Here is a 27,307-nt window from a genome sequence, read left to right on the forward strand (position 1 = left end):
TAAAAGGCAGCTGTTCCTTCTCAGGTACTATTATTAATAAACCCTAAGGTAATGTTTGCTCTGAAATATGTCTAATTGAAATAATTTACCCTAACCCTTAGAGAATTATGAAACTGTTTTCATCATGTTCACACACAGCAAAATAATTATGAGATGCCATATGGAAAAGACATCATGTGGTATATGTATTTCTGAATGTATACTTTTTGAAATGGTTCCCACAGATAAATCATACAGCTAATTTACAAAGAGGAGGTGGATAGTAGTTCTTAAGTATGCAGTTTAAGTTTAAAATGGTTTCAGGCTGGGTAAATTTACAGTGGTGATGACATGCAGTAATTGCACTGATCACAGGATGTATATCACAGAAGATGTCGATAATGCCATTAAGTTACACTGCACAAAATGGAGCAAGAAAATTCTGCTGGTGACTCTCTGCTATTGCCATAAACCACCCCCAAAGCCTCTGCAGGTCCTGTGTGGTCCTGAGCTCATTTTGCAGCTGGTATCTACCTGACCAAAGCACTGGAAATGCTCCTCCATCCTCTGCAAATCTCTGAGATGCTCCTGGTTTATACTTGGAAAGCTCTAAGCAAAGGGAAGAATCTCCTTAATACATAAATTAATACACTTAAATATAAAAGTTTATTTTGAATGAGGCCCTCGAGAGAATATCTGTTACAATGCTGTTCCTTTCTGACTACCTCTTGAAGGTTTTCCAAAAGGTTTTATTCCTGATCTGTAGTTACAGCATTATCTTGTGTATGGATGATACATCTCTATCATTTGATGTATGTAGGTTTGGTTACAAACATACATACACTGGTTTGGTGGCAGGAGAATTCTGCAGGGCACTTCTTGGTCTTTTTCCAGGAGTGATTGTGGTGGCTGATGAGACACCCGAGGTTCTCTTTCTGGTAGTTAAGTAGTTTTGAAGGTGCTTGTTGAATAAGGAACTCTTCTTAACATTTCTAGAAATCTGGCTGGAGATCAGGCTGTCTTGTCAGACTTCTGGTAGCTCTTGCTTCCAGATGGATGGAAGGAAAATTAGAGACTATCTTATTGCACCCTCGCTGTTTCATGTCCCATTGGAAACCAGCAAGGGACGAAGACACAAAGAGATGTCATTGTGTCCGCTCCACTTTCTTTATCTTTAAGGATTCTTCAAAGAAAAGGGTAATTTTGAACTCGAGCAGTTCAGATGCGCCTGTGTCTGAATTAGCTCACCAATTGCTCCTGCAATTATTTCTATGGTGATTAGTGAAATATTTGAAAGATGTGGAGTACACAAACTAATTCACCCTCCTCAGCTCTATTTTGCAAGAACTGTAGGCACGCACGGCAGCTGCGATGTTTATCCCCCAGTAATGACATCGTTACCCTGCATTACTGCTCTAGGTAGTGTATTTGTCAACAGCCAGCAACTGATGAGCACAAGGAAAATATTTACCCAACTTCTGTGCTGTGGCATTACCCCAGTAATGCCATTTCAGGAAGATCACACTGCATTCCCGAGATTCGTGCTGCAGAAACCAAAAAAGCTTTGACATTTCCGTGCGTGTAACACCAGTCTTCAAATAACCACCTTTTAGAGACAGTAATTACAGTAATTCTGGTTTCAAAGGACAAATAAAAAATAAAAAATAAGGGGGAAAGCGATATTCCCCACAAATATCTAAAGGCGGGAATTTTCCAATACCCTCCCTGTGTGTGGAGTGCTGGGGACATCCATATTTGATGTCTCCCTAATCTTCCCAGGAGTAACCACATAAGCCAATATTTACTCTCACTGCCTGTGCAGATACAGTATCTGAATGCTGCTGCTGCTGCGTTAACATGGGAGTATTTAAACTGAGCTTTTCTGTCTCATCCCTGGGAGCTGCCTGCACAGGAGAGGTCTCGCCTGGCGCCTTCCCCCTCTCTGTCATTCCTGCTTTTGGTTGAGAAATGTGAGGCTGTTTCTCCATTTCTAATGTTGCACAGATGAAAAGGCAAATTCCCCTTTTAGCAACTCCCAGTCATTTGTTTTTATGCTCACTGAAGGTGTATCACAGTTGGTGTTATTGCAGTGCCCTAAACCAAAAGTCACATTTTTTTTTCCCGGTGAGTTACAGTGGATTATTACTTCACTACAGTATCTGAAAGCATGAAATAGAGATTTATGATGCTCTTGTGTTTTCCACTTCAATTCATGTAATGTGGGGAAGGTAAAGTGTCCCTAGCTTCACAGTATCCCTTTTTTTCTCTTTGGAGCAGTGTGTGCTGTGTGATTAGAGGATAGTGAGAAGGTCACTGACCAAACTTTATCTTCCACACAGTTTCCCACAGAATGTATTCCTCCTAGGGAACATTTTCTCAGCTCAGGTTATTTCCAGAAATGTTCTCAAACCATAAGAGCAGTCCTTGCAGTAAAACATTTCATTCCCACTTTTTATCCTTTATCTAGCAGCGCAGTGTTGACAGCATTTATGTTTCTTCTATTGACTGGGCCAAGAACAACAGGATTAATGAGATTGTCTCTTCATGAGTGCATTATGTTTTTTTCCTCTGACCTTTCAAACATGGGAATCTTCTGTTTGCAATATTTCTTAAGGGAGGAAAACCCCTTCTTGCTGAAGATGGTTTTGATGGTCCCTGAGCCTCTCACCGACCTGTGGGCTGGAAGGAAACCGGGGAAAAAGCAAAAGAGGGAATATCTTTATTTCCTCAATTTTTGGGAAGAGCTGTCTGGGGGGATGTGGGATATTTTAAGGACTTTCTCAAGCCTTGAAATTCTGATGATAAATCTTGCATGGCTGCCTATGGACTATCGTGTTACAGGAACTGTTCAGGAGACGAGTGGACATTGCCCTGCTGGTTTAATTATTTATTTATTATTTCCAAAGGATTGCATGTGTTTAGACTGGACAAGGAGGGGAAGGAGGAGCCACTGGACTCACAGCCTTCCGCAGAACACTCTTGTGCTGTATCTTGCCTATTCCTGATTATTTTTGACACTGGGTAGCTGGAACATAATCAAGATAGGATCATTTCTAAGTGCAGCAGGACAGGGAACGTGAGGAATTTTCCCAAGGATGGGAGCACAAATATCTTTAAACACAACAAATAGCCTTGCACATATGACATCTTTTAGCCAAGCTCCTCAAAACACATCAATTAGATAAGCTAAACATAATTAAATTTTTGCACAAGATCATTTGGGGCAGCTTGTTCCCATTCTTCATTTGGGCAAGTGGAGGGACAGAGAGCTGGAAAAACTCCCACTAGCCCAGAAGTTATCTATATGGGCAGGTCTCAAAGCTGTTAATTTCCCTTTTATATTGTTGATTTGTCCTTATTGTGGGAAAAGAGGCACCACATATTTGTGTGTTCACATTTTGCATCTTTTGGGGCGGAAGAACACTTTATGGAGATATAGGTGGTTTAGTGTCAGTCCTTTGATCTCTTCTTTCCAGTCCACGGTAAACAATGGAGAAATCTGTCTGCTTTTTTGGATGGGGAGAAGTAGAAGAGGTTCTGTGGATGTGTACACAGAGAGTTGTGTATGTGTATAAAAAACCCGAAGTTTATGAAAATATATAAAATATATAAATATACAGATACATAAAACTCCAAATATAGTCTAAAAGGGACTATAAAGAGAAGTGGAAACAAGAATGCTTGCAAACACTTGCAGAATGTGTTTTCCATAGGTGTGTAGTGCTGCTGCAAATAAGAAAGACCTTTGCCAAGTAGGAAAAACAGCTCTTACCTGCTGACTGATGGGAAAATACAGCATCCAGGGAACTTTCTGAGCACTCCAGTGCTGGCTTCATTTTGTGTCCAGGGTGTAGAGGGCCAGCACTCTGGGCTGGGATCCAGGAGGGCCAGAGCTCAAGCACTGTGCTCAGGCTTTAAGCAAACTCGAGATCTCAGTGTGTGGATTCAGGTCATCCTGGGACTGTGAGATTGAGCTGAACTAGACATGTGGACACAGCCAAATTCATCCATGTCAAGCTTAGGCAGGGAGCAGAAACAAATATTCCTGCTTGCTTTAATGATTTAAATAATCCCACGTATCAGGGACAGGCTGCTTTTGCAGGGTTTAGGTTGAAAAAAGCGATCAGAGAAGCTAAGAAATTTCTAAGCAACCCTTCAGAGTAATATTTCATGAGATCTTGAAATATTTGCTCCTGAGAATAATATTTACATAGTTAAAAAAAGTAATTCAACTGTGTATTGTCCTCACAGGAGAGAGTTTCTAATTTTTAAGCATGATTATATTACATGCCTTAAATTTGGGGTTCCTGGGCTTCAGAGCATTTAAGTTTGATGCTTGAACTCTTACGTGTTTCATTTAGAATTTCTGGTTTAGCTGCACTTAAATAACCAGAGAGAGCATTCCATGAATACACATTTGTCAGCATTTAGGGAAGTTGAACATAACTGGGATTCTATGAAATTATTGTATTCTACTTTTTGTATGTAATAATGCACACACAGGCCTAAATCTGCTGAATGTCACCGTTGATTAGCAAGAATAACACGGGTAATGCTAAAGAACCTGCAGTTTGCTTTCTGCTCCTTTAAGCAGACGAGCTCCCTGTCATACACTACTAAGATATTCTCATAAAGCCCAAAATGAAAAGAATTTTTGGGTTGTAACCCTCAAGACTTTAGGATTTTTAAATCCTGACACTTCAGGATTAAAATAACCCACCCACGTATCTATCAGGGAATGGTGAATACATGTTTGTGTAGTTTGCCTTATTTGCATTTGTTGGTAATTAATTAAAAAACATGAGTTTAATTAAATTTGGAGTTAGGGGATTCATTAAAATAAAAACAAAAAGCATTTCAGTTAAAAATGTAAAATAACGTGTTCGGCTGGGTTTGCTGGTGCAGCTTAAGGATTTGCAGGGAAATGCCGACAGTAGGAAAACTTTAGGGAGTATCACACTGCACACAGTTAGAGAAGAGTTACTGAACAAAGAGAGGCTTTGTCAGCAGATAAATTTCACCTTGTAGATACTCAAATTGAAATAGCAATGTTTGCCCTCAGTTTCTTTCTGAGCTGAGTCGGTGGCTATGGAAAAATGACAACCATAGAAGCCCAAAGGAAAGGGTTGCAGCGTAACTGGAAGGAAGGTTATTAAAATAAGAGCTAGAGGGAAAAAAAGTAAAAGATTAAAAAGCTTAAAGGGAAGAGGTATAACTCATTGAAAACTCAAGACTAAATTACATTTACCTGTTTATACTGTCACGAAAAGTTATTTCTCTTTTCAGTCTCTTAGTCACAGCTCACTGCCCTTAAATTCTTTTTCCTTTGAGAAAAATGGAAGGGGATTGATTTTAAGAAAACACATGTTAGAATGCATAGAAAAAACATGTTGAAAGCAAGAATAGAAAAAGAAATTACCTCAATTGAGAATTAAAAGTGTATTAAATATTTTTCTCTTCTGTCTTTGATTTTGCCCCTCTTGCAGGACCGAGCTCATCCCTCCAGCAGAAAATTATGAACAGCAGAAATCTTGAAGTTTTGTAGTCTGTGTTATGAAAATTGTCACCTAGAACAGAAGTGAAACCTGTTCACCCTCTCAGACTGAAAGGCTTAAGTGAAGATCTCCCAAAGCCGTCACCCAGGTGGGATTTTTGCCTACAAGGACCTATGTGCTGATGTCTCCAGAGGCTTGGGAAAGGCACAAACGGCAATATCACTGCTGCCTCTGTGCTCCTAGGGTGGGAGAGCAGCTGAAAAATCACTGACTTTCATCTAACTGCCTCAAAAATCAAGAATTTCTACTTTATTCTTCCCCCGAAGTATTTAATTAGGGGAGGAAACAATTATAATAATGGAATATAATACTCCCTAAAAAATTCCAAGTTGCATTCATTAGACTCATTTTCCTATGAAATTAATTTTAAACACCTCAGTAACGAATATGAAATGCATACAAAAAAAAAAATCTCAATTAATTTGCCTGGAGATGTGTCATGACGGTGGCTTGGCACTTCCTCGCAGGATGCTGGAGGACAACTTTGGTGTGCAAAGGAGCAAGATTTAAAAGAAAAAAAAAACCACAACAGTGAAATATCTTGCATCTCTTTGAGATTAGAAACCATCTGTGGGTGCCCATTTCCTGCAGCGCTGGGCAGGACGATCCCACTTTAGAAAACACCTGCACCTGCCAGGGAAGGTGGCCCTCGCAGACAGCAGATGCTCCACAGCTGAAGCCTTTCAAAGGAGACACCTTTGGAGCTCCTGCCCTTGTGGGATAACTGAATCATCCATAAATAGTCTTTAAAGGCAGCATTGTCTGCCTTAAAAAAACCCCAAAAAATGAAAGGAAAACGAAGTGGGGTTTTGTGTGTGGGTAAAGTAAATACAGTTGGAAAGACATGACTTGTTAAAAGCTTTTTGAGGACCCCCACACTCACGAAATCTTTTAGGTCATGTGTTTGCTTTCTGAAACATTTGGTAAGTAATAAGTGCCAAGGGACTATATGCACTCCATCTGGAATTAGCAGATTCCTCTTTGTTCAATTGTTCCTAATTTTGGAACCAGCCGACTTGCTTAAAAGTATTTTGATTTGCTTTTAAATAAATATGGGAGATAAACATAGCCCAGGACCCGGAAAGGTACGTTATTAGTCCTCTCCCTCTCTCCACACAACTCTTAAAGGGCCAATTCTGATGTTTGCTGTTGGTTTATGGTAACAATTTGTTTGGAGTGGTCCATCATTTTTCTTTCCTTTTTATTAATAGTAGCAAAGAAATCAGAGCTGGAAAAAGAACTATTAGATCACTGAATCCACTCTGCTGCCAACACAGTCTTGTTCCTTACAGAGAATTTTTTCCATTTCTTTCTCCAGGTTAGAGTTGGAATTAAGTTTAGAGCCTGTAGGTCTAAAGTGAGGTACACAAGTAAGTGGAGATTTCACCGTTTTCTCCTTTCCTTACTAGAAAAATAACTCATTTTCATCTCCACCATCCCTACACAAGAAAATGGCATGTCAAAAGATCAAGTAGATGCATGCTCCTTGCAGGTGTTGTAGATAACTACCTCATCCCTGTAAAACTTTATTTTTTGCTTGGGGAAAGTAGAAAAGGAAGAGAAAAGCAGCACTTCTCTTATCTTCCCTGATGTCCTATAACGTGTAAGAGTCTGAGACCAGAACACCTGCTTGTCCTGTAGGCGTATGAAAAGAAACTGCATTTCCTTTAGGGCCTTTAAAACTCTTTTAGACACAAGTCTTTACAAACATGTTTGAGGAAACACTGCAAAGAATTGAAAAAGCAAACTGGAATAACCCAAAATTGCACCAAATTTGCGATACAGAATTCAACTGGAGGAGAATTTGACCCTGAAAATGTTTTCAATGAAAAGCTTGTAAACCAGGGCTCAGGAAGGTTGTCCAATGTTGTTAGGTTTGGCATATAAATAATTATTAAGAGGTGCAGATCTGTAGATTTGGGATCCCAGCCTAAGATGTTCAGCCTGTATATGTTGGTCTGCTTCCACGGATTGGAGTGGAACTATGCCGGCTTACTCCAGCCGGGAATGGATGATCCCTCTCTCCATCGGCTGCAGAGGAGGCTTAGGGAGACTCTCTTTCCTAAGCCAGAGCTGGCCTTCCTGAGCTGTATCTTACCAAGCATTACAGAGCAGGATCAAGGTCTTTATCTAGTTCACGGCTGCTCAGAATTTCTTTTCATCCAACGTTTATTCAGAATATAAGCAAACATTTTATTTCTGCTTCAAGCTTTCCTAGGACTGGAAGCGGCGCAGCACAAGATACATATTTCCCTGTCTCTACAAGGCTTTTTTATTTGGTCTAGATACACATCTGTAAGTATTTTACCCTCTCACATATTCATATATACTGTAAGTCAAAGGAGCTTAAATTTTCACTTCTTACATTGCATTGCAATCATTCTGTTTCACGGGGTGCTTCTTTTGCGTCGTGTCTCAGCAGCCTCAGGCCTTCTCTAAGTCACTGTTCTGACCTTCCTAGCAAGCAGGAACTGGAACTATAGTCAAATATTAATGTGGGATACTCAAAACATAACCAAAATCTCTTCTACCTCTTTTGCTATTCCAGTCAATCCCTATTTTGAGGATCAAATCTCTCTTTCCTGTGTGCTTCAGGAAAGTCTGTCAGCGTGATGAAGTACCAGCATCACTCAGCAGGACCTGTTGAGGAGCCAATGTTTGGGCTTGGCCCATCACAGTACTGGTTTATCCTTTTTAAATCTGTGAGTATGAGCTCAGGAGCTGCATCACAACTTTGTGGAGACTCTGTTGTGTGCACACACCTTAGGTTAGGGCACTTCAGCTTTGTTAGGGTAGTGGTTGGACTTGATGAACTCAGAGGTTGTTTGTAACCTTAATGATCCTGTGTTTCCATAACTCTAATTCTTAAAGAGAATGAGCTCTCAGCTCTAAGGAATGTAGTGCCATGGGTTGCTGACTGCAGTTAATGTATTTAATTATATATATATAAAATATAAACGTTTATGTTAGGAAATATTTAGTAGAATCTGGTGATTTCAAAAAGGAAACCTCAGAGCCCCTTCCAGGGCCTAAAGGAACTCCAGGAGAGCTGGAGAGAAGCCTGGGACAAGGGATGGAGGGACAGGACACGGGGAATGGCTTCCCACTGCCAGGAGGCAGTGTTAGATGGGATACTGAGAAGAAATCCTGTGTGTGAGGGTGGTCAGGCCCTGGCACAGGGTGCCCAGAGAAGCTGTGGCCGCCCCTGGATCCCTGGAAGTGCCCAAGGCCAGGCTGGATGGGGCTTGGAGCAACCTGGGATAGTGGAAGGTGTCCCTGCCCTTGGCAGAGGGTGCGACTGGATGATCTTCATGGTTCCTTCCAAACCAAATCATTCCATGATTCCACGAAAATACAGCAACTTGTTTCCTTCTGTACCTGCAACGTGAGTAAACACACCTGCTAAGAAAAACTGTGGTAATTGTAATAATTTTCTGATAATGTGTCCTTCTCAAGGGTTTTTGCAGAGCAAGAAAAGAAGAAAGATTCATTCTTGCTCCATAGAAATTAATTAAAACCTTGTCATTACCACCTGTGAGAGGACAGAACCCCAGTTGCCCTCTCAGTGAGAGACCAGTGGTTTCTTTTTGTTTCTGGTTATTATTTATAAATTCTGAGCAAGCAACTTTGTTATGAGACTAAACTCATTTGCAACTTGTGAATTTTTTTGACAATGCATATGTTCATGCTTCACATTTTGTCATCTCCTTTTAGGAGACTACACGACTTTCCATCATTTCAGTTACAAAAATTTCTGATAGTTGGGCAAAACTGTCTTAGAAAAAGATGCAGAAACTCAGAGAACAAACAGAAATATTGGATGGTAGATGAGACAAATCTAAATTTTACACCAAAGGAAGAGGTTATCAAAGTTTCACTCTCAGAAACTGGTTTCTTTTAAGGGGTTGAAGGCAAGTGGTTGTGGCAGGTCAGGTTATCACGTCGCTGCTATAGTTAGAACTCTGGACTGGTTCTGTGCTGTTGTTTGTTGAGATGACTAAGTTGTCATTTTTAATTAGCTTTATGCTCCTCTCAAAGGCTAATTACTTTACTTTTTATCAAGAATACTTGATTGGTAATGACAAGGGTGCCATGGTTACGTATTTTTAGAGAATTCCCCAACCTGCACCATTATGTGATTTCCTGTTCCCCCTGGATTCTTTGTGCAGCAAAGCCTTCAATAAAAATAATGGTTAAGAAAAATGGAAGTTTACTGAAGATATTGGTGGAAAAAAGTATCTCTTGGTTTCTTTTTGGCAGGAAGGCCACTGCTAATGTATTTAGTCAGCGTAGAAACCTTTATGCTTAGTTTGCCTCCCTGTCAGTGACACTCATGCTGCTCTATTACCTTCACTGAAGTTACCTTGGGCAAACTGAATTTGAGACGTTCCTTTTTTTCCCCCTCTCGTTTGTCTATATAATTGTGCATCTCCCCTGGTCGTCATGGAAATCTGGACTGACTGAACTGCATCCTTCTTTCCAAGCGTGCATATTGCACAACCAGACACTGACTTTCACAGAGGGTTCACCACTTTTTTTTACCAATACCGTGTTGGAGAGCCCTTGAGATAAACATGAGAGGTGCAGTCACAGGTGAAATCTCTCTTTTCTTTGACAACCTGTAGATTGCTGTAATCTGTTCCTGTTTAAAACAGCAGCAGCCCAAAAGTTGATGTTTCTGTGAAGGCTCCCTCGATGGGGGGGACAGCAATGGGAGACATAAATACTCCTCTGACATTTTTTAGAAATACAGCTATACCCAGAGAATGGCTGCTTTTCTCCTGTTCATAAGTACATGTCAGATGTGTGGTAAACCAAATTCTCTCAGGAGCTTGTCTTGAAAGAGGGAAAGACACAATGATTTAGAGTCTACATCTGCAGTCTAAGGTGCTTTGGTACCTGCTGCTGGAGAGAATTCCCTCCACCTGCAGCCTCCTCATGCTGGGCTTAGAGCTCTTCCCAAAGCAGAAGCCCAAGGGAATCTAATGCTGTTCCTAATCCAGTGGAAAGGCAAAGAGGGAACAGCCACCACCTTCTACTGCAAGTGGAAAGGGACTCCCTGGTGACAGCAACTCTTGCCACATTCTCCAAAGCATATGGAGAGCAGGATCAGAGGAGAGATCTTCTTAAACTGAAGGGAGGGTCGGTACGGTGGGATGCTAGCATGGCACATGTGTGTACCCAGGCTGCCAGGGGGAGCTCCTGAAGGGCGTGTTTGGCTGGGAAGGCCTGCAGGAATGTGTTCAGTCGCAGGAACCATGTGTGGGACATGTCTGCAACCAGGCAGCTGGAGATGCGAGGATGTTCTGGAGTGAAGGCTCGCACAGTCCCAGTGTTTTGACGTTATCCTTCTCAGAGCCAGACAGGGAATGTAGCAGCTCCAGCCACTGCAGCAGTGCAGTGTGAGTCCTTCCAATCTATGTGTAAAAAACACCTTCTTCACTGAGCATCTTGTCTCCTTAATGAGCCAGTAACACATCTATGGCTTCAGTAATTAAAGCAAGGTTTTGTTGCTTCTTGCTGATATCAGCTCCACGGAGGAAGAAGAGAGAGACAGGTAAGGGAAGCTGGCAACCACTCTGGGAAGCAGGTATTTGCCTCCCTGCTTCCTCTGCTGCCAGAAAAATAGACAGGACTGGATCCTAAAGGTATCAAATCCCTAAATCCTATGGAATTCAAAGTAAGTGTGTGGCTAAACGCTGTGGGGATCTGGGTTTATTCTCTGTGTGCCTCAAACCTTCATCGGCCCTGTAAGTGTAGCAATTCTTCCCAGTTCACAACAAAGTAAAATAATAAATATGTTATGGAAAACAAGGTGCTTAGCTATTGTTATCTTTGAAAAAAATATATATATATTTAAATATCTAAGCAGTATATGTTTACTCTTTTTTTTTTTTGAGTGATGTTTAAGTTATAGTTTTCAGTTTTAGAGAGAAGTGCTTGTTGATGAACTGATTGTTGTAGTCCCCAACTGTAATCAGGATGCAGTTTCCTCTCCAGAAGTTCACCAACAGCAAGGATCAACAAGAAGGTAAGGTAAAGGTTCAACTTTTAGAAGTCAGACTAATAATATTCTTTCTTCAGTGCAAAGCTGAGCCTGTTTCAGTTTCAGGCTAACTTTCAGCATCTCTGATTTCTATGTGGTGCCTTGCTTCCAGTATAAATAAATGATCCCACATTCCGTCATGATAACATATGCTCATGCAGAGCTCAAAATTAGAAGGAATATGAAGTGTTCTATTAATTGCATGAATGTTGATTGTTAAAATCATGTGCTAATTGGTAATATCTGTGTGCAGTAGGTTCCCGCAATATGTGTTAGATTACATTAACTGTGCTCGTGACTCAGATATCAGCATTATGCCTTTCGTAGAAGGAGCTTTTTTAGACTTTGTGTAATTAGGTTCTATAGATTATCAGTGTAGAAAAATTAGTAGAAGGCTGTGTAAAGGGCATGTGAAGTTAGAGGCATGAGGAATACTGAGCTCAAAAGATGCATCTGCTCCTCTTTCTCATGGTGTGCTTTTCCTCACATCCTCTCCAGCGTAATTCTCACCGTGTTTGTCTTGAGGTAATTCCCAGGGAATCAAGTACCTCACTACCAGGGTGATTACATCTGAAAGTTGCCATCTTTTCTGAGTGGGCTTTCTCAATTTTCAGTCTTTGCCTTTGCCCTCCCCAGGCTTTGGTCCAAGAAGCACTCAGGTACACTGCAGATAAATGAGATTATCGCTGTACTCACCTATCAGTGGGGCAGTTGAGCACAGTTAGCAACACAACTCTCCTGTACCAGATGTGCTTCCTCTCCGTTCCTAATCCCTGGGGAAAAATTCATGTGGATCTGTTTTGTTCACTGATGTTTTAATTTTATTGCATGCCATGAGTATTTATTAAAATAAGCATGGTAGAAGGAACTGGGGCTTGGAGTTAAATACGGTGAGATGTGTTTTAAAGAAATGTGGTGGTTGTTTCCACTCTCTGTGTAACAGAAATGAGGTCTGGGGCTCCAAACTCACCCAGATCTGGGACTTTGCATCAGGAATGTAGTGACAGGACAAGGAGTGCTGGGTTCAAACTGAAAGAGGAGAAATTTAGGTTGCATATATGGAAAAAATCCTTGTCTGTGAGGGTGGGGAGGCCTGGCACAGGGTGCCCAGAGAAGCTGTGGCTGCCCCTGGATCCCTGGAAATGTCCAAGGCCAGGTTGGATGGGGTTTGGAACACCCTGGGATAGTGGAAGTTGACCCTGCCCATGGCAGGGGGTGGAACTGGATGAGCTTTAAGGTCCCTTCCAACACAGACCATGCAAGTTTTCATATTTCCAGAAAGGAGGACTGAAAATTCAAAAAAGAAAATATTATTTTAAATTATTTAGAGAAACACCAGGCAGATATTTCTGTTGTTAAGAAAAGAAATATTAAATAGTGTAAAAGTTTCATGGCTTGCACTGAGAAAAATATTCAGAATTGAATTCCTAACTAGCGTAATTTTAATTCATTTTACAGTGGACCAGCTTGGTAATGATGCAATGAATTAAAACAGGTTGTCTGAGAGGAAAAATGGATGCAGTTTTGGTAAAGAGAGCATTTACAGAAGTGTTAGAAGTCTTGAGTCTTATCAGGGCTGTTGCTCTAATATCTCTTGATTTACTGATCTTGAAAGAGGCAAACCTCATGGGTTCATGAGCTTAATGTTAAGGCACACTTCATCAGTTGTCCTGAGAAATGCAGAGATTTAAGAGGAAATCAGTTTTAGCCCCCATCCAAAATGTTGACACTGAATCAAACAGAGCATGAACTATATTCACAGTTTTAATTAAAAGAAAAACTGACAAATTACCAGCATTCTACTGTTCAGAAGATGGTTATCTGTTACAGAAATATGTTTTCTAATGCACATGCTCTCATACATGAAATAGTTTCTAGATTTATTTTATTATAATTGTAAACTATGGCACAAACATTTAATCTTACCTACTTAAAAAATGTAAAATGTTTTCCAATTTCTTAGCAACTCTCCCTCCTCCCCCCACCTCTGATTCCCAAAGTCATGCATTGAAAAGGATGAACGAATTTAGTAGATGAGATGACCACTGGAAATATATGGGAAAACTAACAAATAAAAAGAAAAATTAACCAAAAGGAAGTTGCTTACTAATTTTTACGATTAAAAAGTTAATCTAAAATGACTACCAGCCTTCCAGAGATTAATTGCCAGATTAAGTAGATAGACATACAGTGGTCAGTGGCTACCTGGGGGAATGAACTGTTAAATTGCTTAGTTCAGTGCACATAATTTACGAAGAGATCAGCTCCTCTGCCTCTGTGGCAACTCTGCATATTCCAGGAAGGTGAAGGAGGTCCCATGAGGACTCAGCCACTGGTGGGAGCATCTGGAGTAAAAAGTGTTTGTTTCCAAGGAGGTAAAAGTAAACTGGGGAACAGGGCAAGTTGTTACTCCATGGGGAACAACAAAAATCAGTTTCCTCTCATTTCCTTTGGACTGCTAAAAAATTAGCTAAATATTTGGAGAATGACTTTTCACATGGGCATGGAGTGATAGGACCAGGGGGATTTGGTTTTAAACTGACAGGGAGCAGGGTTAGATTAGATGTTAGAAAGGAATTATTGCCTATGAGGGTGGGGAGGCACTGTCACAGGGCGCCCAGAGAAGCTGTGGCTGCCCCTGGATCCCTGGAAGTGTCCAAGGCCAGGTTGGACAGGGCTTGGAGCACCCTGAGACAGTGGAAGGTGTCCCTGCCCATGGCAGGGGGTGGAACAGGATGGATTTTAAGGTTTCTTTCAATCCCAAACCTTTCTGGGATTCTGTGAACTGGCAAACCCACCCCATCAGCCCATGGAGTCGGGGCAGAGAACCCTCTGCCAGGCAGGATCCTGCCCCTCTGGGCTCTGCTTTGTGCACAGCCAGGAGAGCTCTGGAGCACCCAGAACTGAAGGACGTCACTAATTTTAATGAAGCCAAAGGGAATCCAGCACAGTGCTGTTCTTTTTCTCATTATTCTTTGTTTCATTGTTTCAAGCTAGCAGCAGTTGGCAGCCTGGAAGGGGATGTCGCTGCATAGCTTGCTGTCCTTGAGAGCCACTCTGGAGCACGGCTGAGGTCCATGGGGGGGCTGTGGTGGCCCAAACAGCCTGATAGCTGGCCTGCGGTGAGGAAGGCAGGCTGACTCTGACAGCAGGAGCAAGGGGCTGCTGCCAGTGGGCTCATGGATGCTCCAAGAGTGCCAGTGGTGGGAGAGGAGCGGTGTCTCTCAGCAGAAACCTCTTTCCAGTGCTGCTCTCACCAGACTGCAGAGCTGCATCTTCCACAGGTGTCCCAGCAACACTCTTGGAAACCAGTGCAGCCTCCCCAGTGCCTGCAGGGCCAGAACTGACCCCAGGGCTCACTCCCAGGTTCTGTTGTTCGTGGGCTCTGTGTGCAGTCCACAACACGATCATCAGGGTAGGCTGGAGGCTGTTCCTGCCTGACCATGCAGTGCATTTCTCTGGCCATTTTTATAAGATTTTTGTGACCTATCAGGCCACTGGAGTGGCAGAAATTATTTCTCCCCTCCCTTTAAGAGCTATGTTTCCCTGCTGTTAATCCACCCCATAAAAAAACCTTAAATATATACTGTGAAAAATGTTATGCCTACTTAAGCAAGATAGTTGCCTGTAATAGTGTGCCATAAAGCAATCTGAAATGTTTATTGTCTGTTCCTCAACTGCAGTTTTATTTCTTTTTAGCAGTTTTTGTATCTATAGGATTTTCTTCACTATGAAAGATTCTAAAGAAGTTTTTCCCTTTCCCTGCAAACAGTGATTATTTGTCCAGCAGACCCTCCTACCAGTGCAGATATGGACAAGAATTTTTTACAAAACTTCCAGTTTCCTAAACTTTTTCCAGTAAAAAAACATTGTTTAAATCAATAGCAAGCCTTGATATGATAGGCTTTAAAGGGCAGCCTGGCTTCCAAAGGAGCAGATAATGTTAAACAAGATGTCTTTTGTAAAGGCTTAAATAGGAAATCAGGAAAAGAAAAGAAAAAAAAAAAGGAGGAAAAAAAAAAAGCACCAAGGTTAGGGGGTGGTAAAGATGTTGCTGCTGGATCTAACTCCAGAGACACAATGTGTATTTCATTGCCACGAATAAACTGTATCCAGGGAACGAGCAAATGAAAAAGTGAGGACAGGAGATATCTTATTTTTGTTGTTTGTTTCCAAAGAGTCCACCCCCACATAGGTCACTTGGAATTCATTTGTCTACATCCTGGACTGCACGTAGGGGAAAAAAAAAATGCCTGGGATCTGAGAAAGAGGAATGCGATAGGGCATGGGAATCACAGCGTCACGGTGGTCACCAGAGCATAGTTTGGCTCGTCTTAAAACAAGCAAGCACCGTCGGACCTCTGTAATACCAGCAAATCGGCCGTGCTATCAGGCTACCTATCAGAGCCTGAATGCTTGAGAAAAAGTGTGTGGGATTTCACCCGGAGCCTGGGGCGTTGCAGGGCTCTTGGAGCTGCTGCTTTCCTCTTGACATCCAGTACTACTCGGTGACCTCGGCAACAATCCAGTGTACTGTTACAGTTCATTTCAATAATTAAACAGTTCAGGGATGGCAGAGCTTTCTTGTTGTCAATAGAAAATCAGGGCTGCAATTTGCTTTTTTTCTTTTTTTTTTTTCCTCTTTCTCCCTTCCCATTTCCCTCTGCTGAAATCCGAAGTGTTTGTTTTTAATTATATTAGCTAGAGACAATTAATTTCACAATCCGAACAGAAAAAAAAGCCCCCACGTTTCGCGAGAAGGACTGGCAACTGGTAAATGCAATTATTATTGTAGCACATTTTCAAAGGAAGAGATCCCAGCTCCAACAAAGTCATATGTATAAAATTTCAGTCATAGAATATAGTCTCAAACAGCAGATTTACTCTGCAAGAGATGGGAACTGCTCTCCCATCTGGAGCTATGTTCTGTTCATGCCACGTGGACCCATTTGATACCCTCTCTGAAAAAAACACCAGCCAGCAAAATAGACTCCTGTCCATCAGCTCCTCCAAGGAACTGCCTCATGTGCCCCTTTAAACTTGCCTGACGTAGAGATGATTAATACCAGCCCCTTTTTAAGCGCAGCCTCTCAACAACAACTTGAAAAACCCCTCTCTGTGCGAACGGCAGCATTTACATTTCTGCTGCTGGAGCAAAAAGGAAAATAATTCAATTTTATGTCTTGCAAAATTTCCTACAATTAAAAACCTATTTTTTTGAGGCGCTGGCTGTGCCCCGAAACTTTCATTGCCCATCTGGCTGCCTCCCAGCTGCTCCCTGGCTGACTCCGTGTTCTGCCACCAGCGTGGCGGGAGCCGCCACTCGCTGCGATCACCGGCCCTTTTTCCCAGCGTTGCTCCTGCAGGATTGCGGGGCCGCGGTCTGGCCTCACTTACACTGATTTACTTTTATGGGATTCAGTCAGAATGCTGCCGATTTATGCCGCTGAGGCAAACAGCAAAATTTAGCTCTTCGAGTAGGGAGGGCTGGAAGGGCTTCAGGCCCTTAGGGGATGTTTTCTGCTGGTCCCGGTGACAGCCGTGCCGGCCCCTACTGTCACACTCCCATTCCTTGTCCACGCTCATTTTGCACGCCTCACAGAGCTTTTACCTTTTCCCATTTCCTACCAGTGTTATTGACATAAGAATATGAAACCAAAATATACCGAGGCATCAGTCCTTTGGAAGCTGTATCTGACATCCTCATTCCCAGTGAACAGTGCTTCATTTCCCAAGTAGCTGAATCCTTTCAGTGAGGCAGCTGCAGAGGGAAGACTGGATCCACAGAAGGGTTTTGACATAGCTGTGCTTAAATTGTAGGCCTGCTAGATTATTTTAGCTTGAGTCAGGAGTCAAGGAGTCTTTGCAGTGTGCATGGAGGAAGTTGGACACTGTGGATGGGGGAAGCACAGCTCCAGGAATCTAACCAGGAAAACACTTCTGTTCAACAGCTGAAGCATCCCAATGGAGGAGGCACTGCAGTGGGTCTCCCTTTCCTGATGCTCACCCCAGGCAAGATGCTCAGGAACTACCCTGGTTCCAGGCAGAACCTTCACTGCGTAAGTACCATCCCGGCCCATGAGAAACCCAGCTCCAATGTCATGATTTTCCAGAGGGGTCTCAGCCCTGTGGAAGCCCTGTTTTAAACCAGCAAAAGAGAAACCTTCACTTTACGTGGGTGAGTTGAATCCTTGTTGAAGCAACCCAGGAAAGCAGAAGCTTGATTTCACAAAATCACAGAATGATTTGGGCTGGAAGGAACCTTAAAGCTCATCTTGTTCCAGCCTGCCTGCCATGGCTGGGACATCTTCCCCTAAACCAAGTTGCTCCAAAACCTGTCCAACCTGGCCTTAACTTGCCAAGGTATTGGTGAGCAGCAGCTCTTGTGGTAACCTTTATTTCCACTCCTTTTTGAGGCTGTCAAAGCATTTTACATTAAAATTGTCAACACGAGGTAGTCTGTGCGTTCCAAGTACCAAGTTACAGCTGCATGAGGATTATTTTCTATATTAAAGGTCTAAAGCAGGAGTTAAACATGGATCTGTCTTTAAGGCTGCAGGTGAGGCTCTCAGCTTGGCTTTTGCAGTTCACACCTCCAAGCGTGACAAACCTCTCACCTCTTAATTTTTGGACTTGATGATCTTAGAGGTCTTTTCCAGCCTTAATGATTCTGTGACCTACCAATCCAGCCTTAGGAAGAAGGAGGTAAGAATATTCCCTGTGAACACAAATTTGCAGAGTGGAGGAGCAGCTGCTAAAGGTGCAGCCACTTGTGGTGGAGCTGCTCTTGATTTCCAGGAGAGCCCTCCAGAACCTTGTAGAGCCTATACCCACATCAGAAGGACCAGCCTCGCCCTTTGCCTGTGTTTCTGATTCTTCTGCTTGCTCTTTTTTTGGCGGGAGGAGGAAACCTTGCAAAGCTGAAATGAAATATTAAGCCTCATTCTTTCCAGGTAAGTGCATGCCAAATCTCACAACGATGTTGGCAGGCTCCCAAAGTTGCAAAATAATGAAGAAAACATTGAGTTTAGGACTCTGTGCCCATTTTAGCAGCATTCCTTGTAAGTGCAATTAAAGCTGCCACTGATTTGACCTCAGGAAACACAGCAGATACACAGCAGAGTGCTAAGAAGTCACCTTGAAAGGGGATTGAAGTATACCTGCAATCTTGTTCTTAAAAAAGAATAAATTCATTATTTAAGGGCCACTGGAGTCCTAGTCTGCACATCCATGGTAAGTCAGGCCTGTCAAGCCCAGCAGCAGCTGACGTGTCCAGGATTAAAAGTAGCTTTGAGCATCTCTTGGGGTTGTGCTGAGCTGATTCGTTCTATGGACGTGTTACCTAACACTTGTTGATGCAGCTTTTGCACACATCTGGACCACCTGGGAGGGCAGGATCCAAACCTTGTCTGCAGGATGGGACAAGAAAACAGTGTAGAGATGCACAAAGGTAGTTTAAGGACACTTGTGTCTTGCTGCCACTTGATATTATCATTATTGATGAATGCTGTTGTTGCAGGGAGGGGCCTCTTAGTGTGAAATCTTTTTTGTTATTCTTTGGTCTCCGCTATCCTATTTTTTGCAGAAGTTACTCATGACAGATGCAACTTTCCTGGCTCCAGAGGTAGTGACAATAAAACATAACGCATTACAATATGTTATGAAATATGGAATTCCCACACTCTAAGCCTGTTCTAGCTGTAATAGGCTGGAACCAAAGGGTTTGGGCTCTTATCCTGGAGGATATTGCACAGAAAGGTAAAAAGTCTCAGAGGAAAAGCTAAGATCCTTGGAGTCACTCTGGTGACCCCATGCAGACCTGTAGAAGACTGATTTTAATGATTTACTCTTCAAATTCATTTCCACCTATAAGGCAAATGAAGAAACTTCCTCTTTTCCCCATTTCAAAGTTTTTTTAGGCTACAAAAGAAAACACCAGAAACACAGAAGCCCCTGGTGGTACCAGCTGGAATGTTGCTGGTGCATCTGTGGGTGACACAGACTGTCCACACTTTTTTCCTGACACAGCTCTCTAATTTAGTTCAGAAGAATGACATGAGCTGCCTGAACATCTGTTAGAAACTGCAGCTGAGAAAAAAAAATATTCTCCTTGGGATACACCATGGAGCAGGAGACTTGAACCCACTGCCATCGGTTTCAGTGGTGGGGGCTCAGACCCACTGAACTCTGGTTGTCCCCCCAAAATAGACTGAGAAACCAGAATTTTATAGTTAGGTGGTTATTTCTTTTGGAGCCAGGAACTGCAATCCTAATGGCATGATTACAGCACTGAAAGGTGATCTAAGGTAATAAAACAGAGGATATTTACCTTGAAGACAGTTGTGTTTTGTTGTATGTTTAAGAGAAATAACATGCTTGGCTAAGATACTTTTAATGCATGGGGGCTTTTTTTGATTGTGGATTTTATTTTTTTTTTTAAATGTGCAAAGGTTTCCAAGCAGAGTGACTCATGAGAGCACCGCTCCAATTCCTGTTTCGTGAGCTGACTCCGTAGATGTGAACAGAGCTGCTGGGAACACAGGACCTGCTGCAAACATATTTCTACTTATTAACCAGCAACTTCAACTTTGTAGTGCTTCAGATTTATTCATATTTTCAGGATTTTTTCTATGCTTCTGGTTGTGATAAATGTTATTGACAGTGAGCAGGAATTTATTATTGTTTGCTGATCGTTGGGCAAAGTGTTTAGCAGGAGTAAGGCTGAGACATGGAAATAAGACTGGGCAAGGACTTCTGATCTACAGGTGCCTCTACCTGCTGCTGCACTCCATGTAATCACTTTTGAAAGCCTGGAGAGTTCTATCTTGGGATAAGTTAGCTTTCCTGACTCCATTCCCGCAGTGAGGAGGCACCACAACCTCAGTTCTCTGTTGATTTAAGACTTTCTCCTACTTTGCATTGCAAATATATGCATGACTAATTCAAACCCACTGGCTTTTTCTTTTTCCTACTTTTTTTCTCTCCAGTTTTCCCTTCAGCTGAAATAATGTTTTCTTCTTCCTGGCCTTTAGACCAATAAGGTCACTAACAGTGAACAGGTTTTCTTGGAGCTTCAACTAAACTGAAGCTATTGTTTTGGGTGGAAAGAAATTTAAGATGTTTACGATAGATCACAGTTCATGAAGTTTTTCCTAATTTTCCGTGTATCTCTGTTTTTTCTACCTCTGTCTAGACTTAGTAGATGTATTTGAATTCTGGATTTAGCACCTGGCTAAATCCTACTAACCTTCAGAAAGTTTTGCCAACCCCCCAAGCACAACTAGAAACCACTAGAAAAACATAAAAATGGTCTGATTCATGCTGGATATCAGAGGAAATCATCTTATCCCCTCTGATACGCAATCTATGAATGTAGAAAATTTTGGCTGACTCATGAGAGTCCCAGAATGGCTCTAGATGTTGACAGATATATTAAGAAGAGCCAAGCAATTTTTGTACCAACGCAGAGGCAGGGGAGATGTGTTCATTAGTTGTTGGTGAAATTACTGAAAGTGCTGCAATAAAGTTGGGTAAACTTTTTACCTTCGCTAATCACGGGCTTACCTGGGTCACAAGCATTAGTCATGGATATTCATTGCAAACTGCAAGCTCATAAAAGACAGCATATGGCAGCCCCGAATTTCTTGCTATATAAAGTTAAATTCACAGTAATAACATCTGTGCAGAATTTAGAGCCCCACCAATTAAAGTGAGGTCAACGTGCTGAGGCAGAGATTGATGGCATTCTGCAAATCTTAAATGACAAGTTAAAGAGGTATAAAATAAACAAACAACTTTATTTCTTATTAAAGAGGCGACAAGAGGGGTGAGAATGCTGAGAGCTCAGTAATGAGGGCCAAGAGGAGCAGGGCAATGCTGTGGGTTGTGGCTGGGTTGTAACTCAGCAACGAGGGCTGCACCTGGAGCGGGCTCTTGCTGCCTTTTCTTGCTGGTACAATACAAGTAGCAAATGAAAATTGCTGGGCAGGACCCTGAAACCCCAACCTGTCAAATTTGGGCTACAAAAACGGTGAAAGAAGAAGGGGAAGACACAAGAGGAGAGGCTGAGGTCACTTGATCTGCTCAGCTGGAGAGGAGACTGAGGGGAGGCTCATCCTGCTCTACAACTTCAAGAGGGGAAGAGGAGGGGCAGGTAACAACACAATTGTGGGTATAGGGAGGAACACCTCTATCATAACTTAGGTTCTAGATTGTTTGTTTTTCTTAAACAGGTGATGTAACTTTTCTAAAATGATTTCTGCCTTGAGGTCTTCAGTGTGTGATGCAACATTTACAGGAAGAAAGAGTTAAATTGCAAGTGGTGAGTAAAATCATCGTAATTGGGCTGACTCCACCACGGAGCTCTTCCTTTGAGTCAGTTTGTCTGTCATGGGGCACTTGAGATTTAAGAAGTCCTTGTCAATGAAGGCAAAACTACTGAAGAAAAATTCCTGTTTAAAGAGGTGGAATTTAGTAGGTACTTATCCAAATCTGCAAGTAAAACTTAAAGCTTCTTTAAACCAATACGAATTGAAAAAGATGAAATTACGGCTTTACCTGAAGCCTGGGTAGATTCTGTCCTTTTAGAGCAATGTGCCTTCAGGTCATTATCCAAAGGGCTCCTGCTCAGACTTTCCCAATTCACAGCCAGGATTTTTGCTCATGGTTTTCCACAATGCTGCACATGAATGTCTGAAGCAACATTTCCAACTCTACAGCAGGGTAGGGGGAATGGGAAGGAAAGGGAATATATGTTTTGCTCAGTTGTGAAGCTGGAGACAAGGAAACTTGTGCTTGTTTGGGTTTTTTTCCCATGCAGTGAGAAAAACATGCAAATGAAGTGTGAAAGAGAAATTATTCTGAAAGCAGACAGGAACAGCATCACTGAAAGAACAGGGCCATCAAGAGAATCCCAAATCCAGGGCACAACTGCGAGAAATCCCAGAAAGCTGGCACTAACAACACCACATTGATTGGCAAAGGTGATATTTCAAAGGGAATAATCAATAAAAAATAAACCTTTCTTTTTTAATTCTAGGCAGATAATTTGGAATAGGATGGGTGAAGAATGCTATTATATAATTTCAAAAACCTGCTACTTCACCATTTCTCAACAGCCAAATCCTGCTCTTGTGTGTGTCCAGCCAGGCCAACCTAAATCATGTATTCATGATTTAGTCATAGAGTTTTCTGTTTCCAAAGCAGGAAAAAGGCTGAAATACCTTGTTGGAAGGAGAAGCTGGGCAAGGGAAATATGTTCTGCTGACCAAAAAATGAAACCATGTGTGAACAATGGAAGTGCTGTACTGGTTATCTTTAAATCGATGTATTTATCAGCACCATTTTTGTACCGAGGGTTTTCCTGGCAAGCTCTTTGTTATCATAAAGGAAACTCACAGCTGGCAATTCTGTGTGGTGGTCATTCACTACAAATGAGAATTTAGTATCTTCTGGCATTGTATCAATCTCCGCTAGAGCGTTATGTATAAACTAACTCTCAATATTGACTCAAAATTTGGAACAGTAAGTGCATTTCTCAGCTTAGAGATGAGCCTGATCTCTTTTTTCCTCCTGTAAAGAATAATAATGTCTTATTTAGAAGAACCTGTAATGTTTCTGGCCTGCACTCAGTGTCTTGTACAGCTTAAGCACTGGATTTTGTGAGGCAAGGAGAGAGACTTTTCTTAGTTTGGGAGTCATCCATGGAAAAATAGGTATGCCATGGAAGTATGCAGGAAAGGCAATAGGTGATGATGTTCTTTCGACTGCACTTCCCAGCCAAGGTTGTATCATATTTCTTGGATACCAAGGAACTTGGAACTGGGGAGATATCTGATGGATTTACAATTTGGAAATGTTTTACCTCAAAAAACCGTGGTGTGCCAAAAGCCAGGAGTTTAAAGGAAGTGTCTTTGTTTTCAGAAAGATTCTGCTGGAAGTAGGTGAACTCAGTTTGTGGAGAGCTCAGCTGGGTGCTAACGAGGACATCCCTAGGGCATGGCCCCAAATTCTGCCAGGACTGGGTCAGTCTCCTCTGAGAAGAACCTTCTGCTTTTCATATTACTAATCCCTGCAGCAATTTTGGTGGCAGAATTGCCCCAGATCCAGGGAACAAGGTAGACCTGGAAGCTGTTGAGTAAATGGAGACAAAACCAATATCCTTTGTGCTGTCCCCATTGCTCCTGGCCAGCTCAGGCCCCAGGGAGGAGTGAATGATAACGAACTTACATCCACCCTACAGGTTCTCAACGAATAATAGAATATGTGTCCTAAGTGATCTCTGCCTTTAAGTGTTGGTTATTTTAACACTTGGATGTCACACAAATAGAGTTCTTGCTCTATTTTTTTTCTAAACAAGGATTTTCAGCCTTTGATAACTTAGGAGAAATTCTGAAAAATGACCAATTCCGATTTGCAATAAAAAGACCCCCAACCAACCAAACCCACCCCAGCAACTTTCAAAATGAAACAACAACAAAAAGGAATTTCAGCCAGCTACTGATGTAATTCACAGGACTTTACATATTTATGGTCAGTAAAGAGACCATAAACTTTGAAAAGGTAGAGGGGCTGCCTGTTTGTGTGCAGAAAACAGCAGTTTCCTCGATTTCTCTCCATTGTCATGCAGTTTCCATGTGAGTTATTGGTGGCACCTTGTTGTCAAAGAAGGAGGTGTTTCAGTGAATGGTAAAACCTGTGCTACGTTTGTTTGCTGGGTATTCATTAGTTAATTCTCATAAGGGTGTTGTTCTAGGGGAGGCAATGTTTGCCTTTGGCTGGGGGAGTTGCACTCAAGGTGGTGTTGGACCAGCAAATCCTAACGCTAAAATTCAAAATCTAAAAATTTCACATGGAAACGTTCATTACGACTCAATTTTGCTTTTTTCTCAAAGGTGCCTGTACTCTGACAGCCGCATACCAGGAGCTGAGAGGAGCCTGGCCAGCACCACACATGATCAGAAATAGAAATCCTGAGCTCAGCCAGTAGTGACTGGAAGAGTTTTGGCTGGATGGTGCACAGGAAGCTTTGTGTAGTCACAGGTCGTGGTAGAAAAGTTTGCCAAGGCAAAAAAATAACCCACCTTAGAAACGCTCTCATTGCATTGAGCTGCGCTGGGGATTTAGTTGATTCTTCTTATTTCCTTTTTATTTCTGAAAAAACAAGGATTGAAGACTCTCCAGGTTATTATTAATAATGACTATAACATAATAATTCTGTATACAATTTTATTCATGGTTTAATATACAGTGTATTTTATACACGCACAATATTGTTTTATACATGCACAATATTATTTTAGACATGCATAATACTATTTTATACATACATAGGTGTAACCATGTCCCAGTGCCCTGTTCAGGAGATACATTCCTGCCTTCCAAGCTCCTCAAAATGGGTTCAACCTGTGTGGCCCTGAGCAGAATGGCAGACAGGCATTTTTTATTGCTGATTCCAACTCTCATAAATTCTTAGCTTGCTTAGAATTTGCCAGATTAAATGAAAAGTTACTGTAATTAGGGATTTATTAAAACATGAATCCTTGACCCAACAGAATATAATAACTCATTTGTTTCAAATAAGGCCTCTTTAATTGTTCCATCATTGGCCTAAGCAGCCCGTGCAGTGCAGAGTCACGTGTGTTCTCCAAATCCACTTGCAAAATGCTCTGTGAAATTTTTGATCCCCACACCACTCTATAGGCAGAAGCCCCTAAAACAAAAGTGTGTCATTTTAATTAAAAATTCAAGTGCTGAAAGCCCTTATTATTCTGCACTACAAAGCAAAGTCTGTGAAAACACTGGTTTTATATATAAGGTTCTATTTTAACTTTTTGTGACCAACCTTCCCTCTTTGTATCTTCAAAACCAATAGTTATTGATTTACAGTCTTATAAAACAAGACTGTAAAATCTTGTACCATGGAACTATAAATAGATATTTTAAAAATATATGAAAATTGCTCCCAAATCAGGTCTATATAAGGCACTAATCAGCAGAGAGCCATTTTGCAGGGGAATAGAAACTGCAGAAAATAATTTCTATTGAAAATGCAAAGAAATCTGAGACTACACACAAACAATGCAGCCAGAATTAAGGAATTACCCATTCCTCCTCCCCATCTTTGAAATAAGCCTTCTCTTTTTTTTTTTTTTAATTGGTTGGCTGTAGAAAGCATATTACTATATTTGGGTCCTGTTTCCCTAGTATAAGAATAGTCCTACAAGGAATTCCCAGTAAAACAGTGTTGCAGTTCTACAGTATATCAAAAAAAAAAAAAATACCATTGGAAAGTGTTATCCAATGGGCAGATGTTAACTTAAAGTGCACATTGTTTGGAAAAGGAGTTAATTAACAACTTATTAATTGGATAGAAAGTCTGAAACTGTTGTACTTCTAGCAAATACATAATTTTCTTCAAGTATTATTAAAGCGTTTTTGTTGTACCTATTAAAGATTCTTGTCTCTAAGTTAATTTCATTATGCTAATAAGCTATCATCGTTACAGAACCTAAGCTTTGATCCATGTTAATTGTCGTGATCTTCAAAGACAAAGTCGCCACTTACTTTAAATGAATTTTACATCTTTTTAAAGAATCACACGGAAATTAGGGGAAGTAATTAATTTTTTATTATGTGTCTCAATATTTTTAAGGGAGGAAGTCAATGGTATTGGCTAGAATTCATTTTAACATTTAACTAGGGAAAACAGCATGAGGCAAAAAAACGTTCAGATGCAAAAGATTAAAGAAAATTTGAAACTGGGACCTAATTTGTCTTGATAAACTTTGGTGTTTAATATGCTTCTTTTGTTCTCAGTGTGAAACTGCAGGGTTTTGATTTGTAAAAACTTTTTGAAGAATTAATTCTTTCTAATTTTTATTCCTTTCTTTGCTTTCCTTGTACTCGGAGACAGTGGAGTTGACCTTCAAACCATAACACTTTTAAATATCTGTGAATATACAAGGTTAAATCTATTAGTGGTCTGAGATTAGCTGCTCTACACTTGCAAAGTGTGTACCTTCTGCAGCAAATTTTATCTTTTGGTGAATGATAACAAGCTTACATCCGCCCTACAAGTTTTCAGCAAATAATAGAATATGTCTTGTAAGTGATCTATGCCTCTTTCCTTTAAGTGTTGGTTATTTTAACCCTTTGATGTTACACAAAGCTCAGTTCTGAGTCAGTAAGACATTTTTCTTGTTGACATCAGGACCTAAATGTTTGCATTGTCATCACTGCCAGGATCGAAAAATTGCAGTTCTCCTTTAGCTTTTTCAGACCTCTTCTGCAGAAAATTGCAAATAAGAATGTAAAGGAAAAATGTATAAGGAAAAAAAAAAAAAACAAACCCAAAAGTAGAAAGGTTGTGCTCTGTTTTCCTGACAGGATTCACCATTTCAAGCCCTGCTACACTGAAACTGCTCTCTGTCATATTTCCACAGTACAAGCATCCTGTTGCACTTGCAGTGAGAAGTGGTGCCTTTTAAAAAGGCAGCAGACAAAAGTAATTTAAGGATGGTAGCAGCAATTGAAACAACAGCCAGATTTATCTACTTCCTCCTCCCTGGTTAGCAGCACATAAGTGTCGTAAATGCAAGTAACCCTCGAGTTGGAGCTGAACCTCGGATTTCTGCAGCAGACAGGTGGTGAGCTCAGCGCCAGGATTTTTCAGCATTAATGCTGTACTCATTTAGCCTAACACCAGGCTTGAGTGACCCTCATCTGG

At 41.4% G+C, this 27,307-nt stretch overlaps 2 long non-coding RNA genes across 2 annotated transcripts in view; both read left to right on the forward strand.

Moving 5' to 3' along the window:
- Positions 1–20,741, forward strand: part of LOC125328754 — a 141,114-nt gene extending 120,373 nt beyond the window's left edge. Inside the window, exons 25-27 of the long non-coding RNA XR_007204846.1 lie at positions 8,083–11,565; positions 17,532–17,639; positions 20,031–20,741. This is a non-coding gene — a long non-coding RNA (uncharacterized LOC125328754). The remainder of the gene's footprint in view (positions 1–8,082; positions 11,566–17,531; positions 17,640–20,030) is intronic.
- A 106-nt stretch (positions 20,742–20,847) lies between these two features.
- On the forward strand, positions 20,848–26,033 carry LOC125328755. Its single transcript, XR_007204847.1, has 2 exons — positions 20,848–21,733; positions 21,813–26,033. It is a non-coding gene; the product is annotated as an uncharacterized LOC125328755 (long non-coding RNA).
- The last annotated feature ends 1,274 nt before the right edge of the window (positions 26,034–27,307 follow it).

Source organism: Corvus hawaiiensis, chromosome 7 (assembly GCF_020740725.1).
Source record: "Corvus hawaiiensis isolate bCorHaw1 chromosome 7, bCorHaw1.pri.cur, whole genome shotgun sequence".
Lineage (NCBI taxonomy): Eukaryota > Metazoa > Chordata > Aves > Passeriformes > Corvidae > Corvus > Corvus hawaiiensis.